General features: G+C 31.1%; 1 long non-coding RNA gene across 1 annotated transcript; it reads right to left on the reverse strand.

Annotated features, from left to right (window-relative positions):
- Positions 1–6,054: 6,054 nt before the first annotated feature.
- On the reverse strand, positions 6,055–8,869 carry LOC134681900 (uncharacterized). Its single transcript, XR_010100714.1, has 3 exons — positions 8,796–8,869; positions 7,305–7,383; positions 6,055–6,095 (listed from the first exon to the last, which is right to left on the reverse strand). It is a non-coding gene; the product is annotated as an uncharacterized LOC134681900 (long non-coding RNA).
- Positions 8,870–9,103: the final 234 nt, after the last annotated feature.

A 9,103-nucleotide genomic window follows, 5' to 3' on the forward strand; every position in this document is an offset into this window, starting at 1 on the left:
CGTGCTTTTTGTTTTCTTACGTATTTGATAATTACATTATATTAAACGTACATATTTGATGCCATTTATCAAATTATGTAAATAAAAATATAGCCAAAACCGGCATATTATTCCAACCCAAGATTCTCCAACACTGGCGATATTATACACTTGTTATTACATTTGTATGACCAAACCATGCCGATAACGTATACACGTGTTTGTGTGTAGAATAGGGGCCTCCGTGAAGGATACACGTGAAGAATAATACTAAATTATAGGAAGTTGATTTCTAGTTTCTTCTAAGGTGTGAGATTCCTGCCCGTAATTTTTTTATCATATTTTTGACAATACTGAACACGTTGCGATTTATTTTCAAATGATCTGGAATTTTTAAAGTAATGTAAACAAGTTACGCAAACCGTCGGCTACTTCTGTTTGACTTAGCCTGTGTCGCAGGTGTTTTGAGTGATTTTAATTATCGATCTCATCGCCGTTTTTTATTTTTAATTTACAATAATTTTCTGCACCTCTTTTTTGTTTTTTTCTCGCAGAAACTGTTAATTCACGTACCATTTCCGCGATAACATTCCCTTGTTCGACAAGTTTCCCTTCGGGGCACAATGTGCGGTTGCGCATTGGGAACTGAAGAGTTCAAATCAACATAGGTCATATGAATAAGGGTTGGGCTTAACATCGAATTATTATCTATAGACAAGAAATAAATTTGGGTGTTAAACATTAAAAAGCTTCTAAATGATAAATGGAAAGTAACCAGTAGTTTTTTTCAATCATATTTATTAAACTTTTTGTACAAAATGCGGCATATAGATTAAAAAAGTAATTTTAATGAAAATCGTAGCTACTATCCGTTTAATCGCTATATATCATTCATCAAATTGATATCTTCAACGATGACAAATCGTGCGTAAAACGGATAATTTGGATGAATTCTCTAAGTTAAAGGACCATAACCCAGGAACAAATCGTCAGACCGGAACCAATTTCGGACTTGACCTGTAACTTATCATGATTAGTCAATATCTTGGAGGAAAATTGTGGAAAACATTCCTAAATTGTCCTTATGTAGGTTACTAATAAATAGCTATTCCCTGCTTCATTATACTTTGTATTTGCCTGTTTTATTCAACTGACACTTTCTGATTTTTATTTTTATTACAAATAAGTCATACAATTATTTTTGAGTGGCATTATATTTTGACATCAAGCAATATAATGTATTCATAAGAAACGTATGTTAAACAAAAGTTTGAAACCCTTAACATATGTGAAAGTTTACTTTTTCTGCTCGTTACTGGTACACAATAGAGAGTTGGCAATATCTTAATTACGACTATTGTTTTAATGGGAACATGTAAAATAATATCTAGAAGCTAATAAACATAAATAGAATGGAAGTATTTTTCAAATAAGCTTTTCCAAAATATATTTCGTAGGTACTCATACCTTATACATGTTATATATAGTACTACTATCACCACTACCATTAACATCAGTATACAAACACCAACGATAACGCCTATTATCCAAGGCGGAAAAGAGTCATCTGAAAAAAATAATTGAAAAAGATTTAATACATGAATATTAATAAGTGCAAACCCCAGAACAAGATCCAGTGAAACTTGGTCTTCAAGGAAACACAAAATGTGTATTAGTGTGTGTTATAAATAGCACAATCATAGTCATTTTTTGTTTAAACTAGTTACAAGTATGTCTGTTTGTTAAATAAATTATCAAGCAGTGAAGTTGAAATCATCTCATCGTAAATTTTACGGACGCCATCACGAGTTGGTTGACCGTTATGGAATAACTGTTTCACAAATGATATCGGATATGTTCCTTATGTTGTAACTACAATCCCCCTCCCTTTCTTAAAAGAGGGACGATAGATACCAAAGGGACGGTCAAACTCATAAATCTAAAACAAACTGACAACGCCATGGCTAAAAATGAAAAAGACAAACAGAAAAACAATAGTACACATGACACAACATAGAAAACATGTGACCTACCGAAATAGACTTTTTACCGGATTTGTTATCTTATGAGCAACACGACGGGCGCCACATGTGCATCAGGATCTGCTTACCCTTCCAGAGCACCTGAGATCACCCCTAGTTTTTGGTGGGGTTCGTGTTGTTATTTCTTTGGTTTTCTATGTTGTGTCATGTGTACTATTGTTAGTGGTACAATTCATGTGTTCAGATTGAGTGAAGATTTAAAGTCACCACAAGCTAGAGAAATGGACATATTAAACAATCTTGTTGACATAGCTGTAGAACAATAGTTACATATACATATCTGCAGTTAGTATCGTTATCATGTCTCCGGTGGAGCTAAGAGGACTTCCAAGGAACAAGCTTAACAAATGTGAATAGGTGCGGAAAACTGTCTAAAATATACGAAAACATATAATAAAGTTCCCATTACTTGATATTTGTAAAGTTATCTTTCCTGATGTTCTCGGTTGTGTTTTATCCACATATTTTCACTCTTTTGGTCCTCTGGTCCACTTTTCAACCAATGGACACGCCAATATGGAAATAGTAAGGTTTTTACGTACGCAGTAAATGAAAAGGGTGGGACAACAGCACCAACGCACCACCTTCTTAAATTAAGGTTTAAAGTCCCCCCGGGCCACACCGTGTATAAAGTTCATGTACTATCGTAAGATCAAAAGTTTTTAACACTTGTGATATAATACAGATTCCAGCAGCATTACAGGAAACTTACTTCTCAAGACCCACTCGACCTAGTGAAGAATATGATTTACGTTTTTTATAAAACAAAAAACCAAATGACACTTTTATTGTCAACACTAGTCTAAATGTTTGGTTTATGATGTCCAATTAAAAGACGTTTTGGATAAGTTCTTAACATTTGAAAACAGCTTTATCAGTCAATCATTAGACATTTGTAATTTGTTGCTATGTTTTAAATAAGTCATACTATTGTCAGATCCTAAATGCCAATTCTGAGCTATGATGTTGTGAATTTAAACCATTTAAATGGATGTTAAAAGTAAAAATTCATCTATATGAGGTTTTTATATACAATTTCTTAAAGTGTACCTATTTATAAACTTTAGATGTAAATTGATTGTGGGTAATTTTCAATTGAAAGTTTGCTTTAAAGGGGCACTAGCTGTCAAATTCATGTCACCGATTTGACTCAAATGCTCATATTTGATTTATAACTATGTAAAACATTTTAAAAAAAAAAGTCTAAAATAATCAATTTACACGGCATGGGCACGATTATATGTAGCCTCGTTTCGTGTGTATTTTAGTCAAGACATAATCTAATTACCTATCGAGTTGACCACCGATGTTCATATAAGCGATGTAAAACTAAATATAGATTTAAATAGATTTGCGAACGCGTGCATCTGGGTTTTTCTAGGTATGATTAATTAAGAAATATTGGATGCAAGCTATACTTTATTGTAGTTTTAACATGGGTAGACATTATATTCGTGATTATTTTTACCCGAGGGCTAAAATAACACGATAATAATGCCTACCCATGTTAAAACTAAAATAAAGTATAGATTACATCAATTATTTCGATTCTGAATAGGACAATGAAGGTTATGTCTATGTCCGATAAGTATAAGTGTAAAAGCGTTTGTGTAGGCTCTTCCATGAACCTCCCTTTTTTTGTTTGTAAAGAAGCAAACGGCTGACACTGTGATTTTCAGACGGAGAGGAGTTTGAACAGCCAGCATGAATGGTTGTCGTATCTAGGTGAAATATGTCAATTTCGGAATGCAACACATTACAGTCAAATAAAATGAATTAGTAACATGATGTGCACCATTTAAGAGTTTCAAAGTGTATTAAAGTTAAGGACATATATTAAGTGCATGATATTTTGATAACTTGAATTCATTATTCTGAAGAAGTCAATATACGCATGTGCAAACACATTTTATTGGATTTGGAGCATGGGTTTGTTCACAAAGCGAAAGAAGCACGTTATATTAGAATTTCATGTTATAAATTAGAAATGATATGTTTATCATCGTTTTTACCTGCATAAGAATTATATTTGTGGATAGAATCAGTCAATTAGATTATTTACCTTTGTTTCACTATCAATGTTGACATTCTTTTCCTTTAAGTAACTTGACACGCACAATACATGCGTTATTCATCTCAACCCATTGATTGAATTAATATGTATTCAATGATGTAGAATTATTCACTTGCAAGTGATTAATTTATTATCAATGTTTCTTAGCTTATTTTGACAAAATTGAACCGTACTAGCCGCTAATAACGAATTAGTATTTCAGTATTTCACTTTCATTAATGATTGAACGAAAGAAATCATATTTTATATTTTTTTATATATCTTGTAGCTAGTGCCCCTTTGATATACTTTATATAAAATTAATAATGAAAACAATATTTGAAAAATTGTAATCAATTGGAGCGTTTTTCTTGATTCACTTTGATTAGAAACGCTCAATGTCAAATTCTCGAATGCCAAGAATTTATCAGAACAGTTGAACGCCCATGTCACCGAAAGAACCTCCTCACGCCAAAATAAAAAAAATCATAATTGGCTTATTCATCTAAGGTCAACTTTACCTGACGGTAAGTGTCATATAAAGCAGATGTTTTAAAAATTGACAATACGTTACCTGTTGGTTGTTCTTGTGATGCTACTGTGGATGTCTGTATTGCGGATGTTTCCGAAGGGCAATCATTTATGTCAGCTACACATTCCCCTGAACTGCATCTTTGTAATCCCTCCACACATGGTGGTGTTACATCACCTAAGAAATAAATAAGGGGTCAACTATTCGTGTTCTGATAACAACAGTTATTATACTTTACCACATCTTCCTATATCTATTTAGTACAAAAAGGTGATCAAACAGAATATGTTTGTTTGCCCTAACTCTACCCAGAAAATATTTGTCTCCTCAAAATTTTTCTAATGACCTGATGTGATTTTTTATTATTCAGATAGGCATGAAGCCTTAAAACATTTGACACTTCAATATCTTATTGACAAAAAAGATAATGCCTACCAATCTACTCACTGTCTCTACATTTGTGTAGGGTTTTGGCAAACCACACTATTGTTTTAAGTTTGACCTGAAGGGGTCACAGCAACAATCTATGCAATTTAACAGAACAAAGTTTGACGAAGTATAAAAAATTAGCTTTTTGAAATAGTGTAATCATTTTATGTTTCATTGATATAAAATTTAAATATCCCATACGATGGAATAAGTTAAAATAAATAAAATCTATATATGCAAAATTACCTATATATAAAGTGTCTATATAAAAATATATATAATTTGGCACATGGTAAAAGGGATTTTTATCGAGAACAGAACTTTGATAGAAACAAGGTAGTTATAAATAATATTGAGAATGTAAATGGGGAATGAGTCAAAAAGACAACAACTCGACCAAGGCCAGAAAACAGTCCAAGGCCACCAATGGATCTTCAACACAGCGAGAAAAAATCCCGCACCTTTGGCCGGGCTTCGTCCATAAAAAATGTGCACCAGTCCAGTTAACATTTCTGTCACACAAAACTCTGAATTATATTAATGAATTAAAATTAAAACAATACAAAACAAAATAAGACTAACAAACCTACATGCACAGACTCTTAACTAGGATTAGGCTCAAACGTGTTAAATTACTTTTTAGATGTCATCCTTCAACTTATATCTCTAGCCAATGTAGAATAAACAAACACACATCAATACGCAAAGTAAAATTCACTTCAAAATAACACCGAGTCCATGGTCAGAATAGGTAATAGAGGAAACTACTTATCAAAATGCCAATGATATATTGATTAACATCATAGTTAGTTGAATGGAGCCGTACCAAAGCAATTATATTTGTCGGTGATAGAGACGATGGATAAATCTAATTATGGACTCTAAAATATTCTTAAATAACAAGATATAACAAACACAAATGGTATTATAATATTATAATAATACGTACAGTTCAACTCGTCCGAGCGGTCAGGACACTCGAAGCTAGAATCACATCTATATACAGATTGAATACAAGATCCATCGTCGCACTGAAACTCATTTGCAGCACATGTCGCCTCTGTTAATGGAAATACAAGTGAGAGGTTCATATAATCTTACTCAATAATTGCACTTGATCATGAGGCATTAACGGCCGAAAGACGTTTAATTTTTTCTGTCACATTATAAGTAGTTATGGATATAAATACAATTTATATTTCTAAATTTACAAAAAACAAGAATTTAGATATTTGTGTACTAGTTTATTTAAATTTTATTGTACCACGGAAATAACCAACGTTTGGACAACAGAATACTACGCCATGTTTCATCGCCTGCTTCATCTTTCGATTATCAGAGACAGAAATCCTAGATAACAACAGGTACTTCAATGTTCAATGTTCAACTTAATAATTGCACTTGACGGCTGAAAGAAGTACAATGCATATGTATTTAAAAAAGGTAGCATTTGAAAATGATAGTTATGGTTTAAGAAAAAGTAAATAAAGATTAAATCAAAGTCGAAATAAACCAAAGGGATATTTAACTTGATAAATAGAAGTCATTCTGACAACGAGATGCATGGTTAAAATATGAGAAAAATGAAATGCAGAATAACGTTAATGAGATAGGATTCTCAACAGATAAGTCACATTCATATATGATATGAAAGAAAAGGATTTCAAATTTCGGAGCATCAAATGTGTGAAACATATGACAAGACTTATCTCCGATGTACATAAATGGCAAATCATTAATGATTCAACAATAATTAATCTATTGGTGAGTAACCGAGTTAAAACTAGTTGTCTATCTGTGTAGTATATGATACATATATTAAGATGTTTTACAAAAATAAGCAAGTCTTTTAATGTAAGGATTATGTCCCATAAACTTAATATGAAACTATTATTTAATACCAGTCCTTGCGGTCATAAAAATTTCGAGTCAGTTTTATGTACTCATACTCCAAAATGAATCTATTAAAATGCTGGATTTCATGTTTCGATCACGATTTATGTGCTCCAAACACTGAGCAAAGTTTTGTGACTTCAACCCCTGATACATTGTGATATGTCTCAACCGTTAAACATAATAACAACCGAAATATTGTCTCGGGGTCTTTGAATACCAAAACTATTTCAAATCTTACATTTATTTCCTTTGTTATTATTTATTTTTGCTGCTATTTTAATGTTGTTTAAAGCCATGTTTTATGTTTCAGTCTTTGTCTTTTTATGATCGAAAAGTTATAAATACTGTTTTTATTTACACAAACTATATTTACCTGTCACATCGTAAGTAGTTATGAAAATTAATACAATGACAAGGAACGATATTCTTATCTTCATCTATCCTTCATTCATCTGAAATTGAAAGAGAACAGTATGGGGAATTTACAAATTATTATGTGGAAAGGTTCATTAAATTTATATAATAAAACCTATACTATATATTTATATATTGCTTTCTCTGTTTTTAGATCTTTGCAATCAATACCGTTATAAAGCAGTTTATTTTCACACTGAACCATGTCATGATAGATTGAATGTAGATTGTTCCTATTGTTAGACCATATATAGGTATTATTTGGCTATTGTTAACGTGTGCTTTATAACGTTAATGATCACAAATAATCAAGATGGACACACAATGAAGGTAATATTTATAATCAATAACATTTGAACTTCCTGCTTTCGTTCATTGAAAATATATATTTCATTCATGTGTTGTCTATTTCTATAAGGAGTGACTTTAAATTTCGTTGCCTTTACTTACATTTTTAAAGGGGAAATAAAATGAAGAATATTTCAAATATTTAATAAATATAGGACGGTTCTGATTTTCAATTAAGTATCATCTTGGGTTTGACGATGTAAAGCATGCTTATTTTTCTTTTTTAATTTTCAATACCTAGTATTCACAAAAAAAGACGTCACAAAAGCATAAAATATTACATACTTTTTATTCAATTATTACATCAATTTCAATTGTAAATACAAAAATAGTTTGAGTGTCATTGATATATTTTTAATAAAACTTATCTTGTATTTTATATTATGTATAATCCATGCATTCATATAGGCAGTCTCAAATGTTGTGTGTTTAACACGTAAAACCATTAAATATTCTTCATTTTATTAAATATACTTCTTTATATAAGCGTCTGAAATTAAACTGCAATTTAAATTCATTGATGTTTTTATGTGTCTGTTTACTTATGCACATTACAGTCTTCCTTCACTTCATTATTTAGCATCATGAGTTTAAACTACCTTTTATCGGTACGCATGATTTATCATACTAATGTTCCCGCCAATCTAATTGTTTGTTTACATAATATACGATAATCTTTTTACCTTGGTCATTGACCAATCCAGCGAATGAGTTACAGTGTTTGACATGACGGACAACTATGAGTTACAACCTTCCGAGAACAAATGTTTTGCTGATTTAAAATTCCGTTTTCTAAAAAAAATCCTCAAAAATTTTGCAAGTCATTTATACTTTATGTGATCAGACTTGTAGGCCATGCTATAAAGTGTAAGATTGTATAAAAGAATAATTCATGAGAATGGGAATTATTATAAATTAGCGGACAATTACCTTATAAGAAAAACAAAACAACTATTAATTTCTCTCTCCTTTCAGTTTATTTTAAAGAAATATAAATACATTAATAACACACAACGGATACAAATGAATATTTAAACGGACCTAATCAAATGATATTGAAAAGTAAAAAAGAGATATGAGTAAAAAATCACTTGAAACTTACCTGTTTAAATAAACACTTTGCATTTATCAGTGTATGCAATACACAAATTGTGGTGGAATTCCGCTTAATCCAAGGGGTATACAACTATTAATAAGAAAATGGAAATTTTCAATTTCAATAGTTGAATCGATTTATTAGTCTATTATTGGAATGGGAAATACCCTTAAAAAATTGGTTTAAACATTCAATGTAATTCACATGTATTGAACTGTTGTAAAAAGGAAATATGACTCCTTTCGTATTGAAAGAAAATTCAACAAATACATTATGGAGAACTTCTTTTAAAAATAATTGGCTGACAATTTTGG

Source organism: Mytilus trossulus, chromosome 8, assembly GCF_036588685.1.
Source record: "Mytilus trossulus isolate FHL-02 chromosome 8, PNRI_Mtr1.1.1.hap1, whole genome shotgun sequence".
NCBI classification, from domain to species: domain Eukaryota; kingdom Metazoa; phylum Mollusca; class Bivalvia; order Mytilida; family Mytilidae; genus Mytilus; species Mytilus trossulus.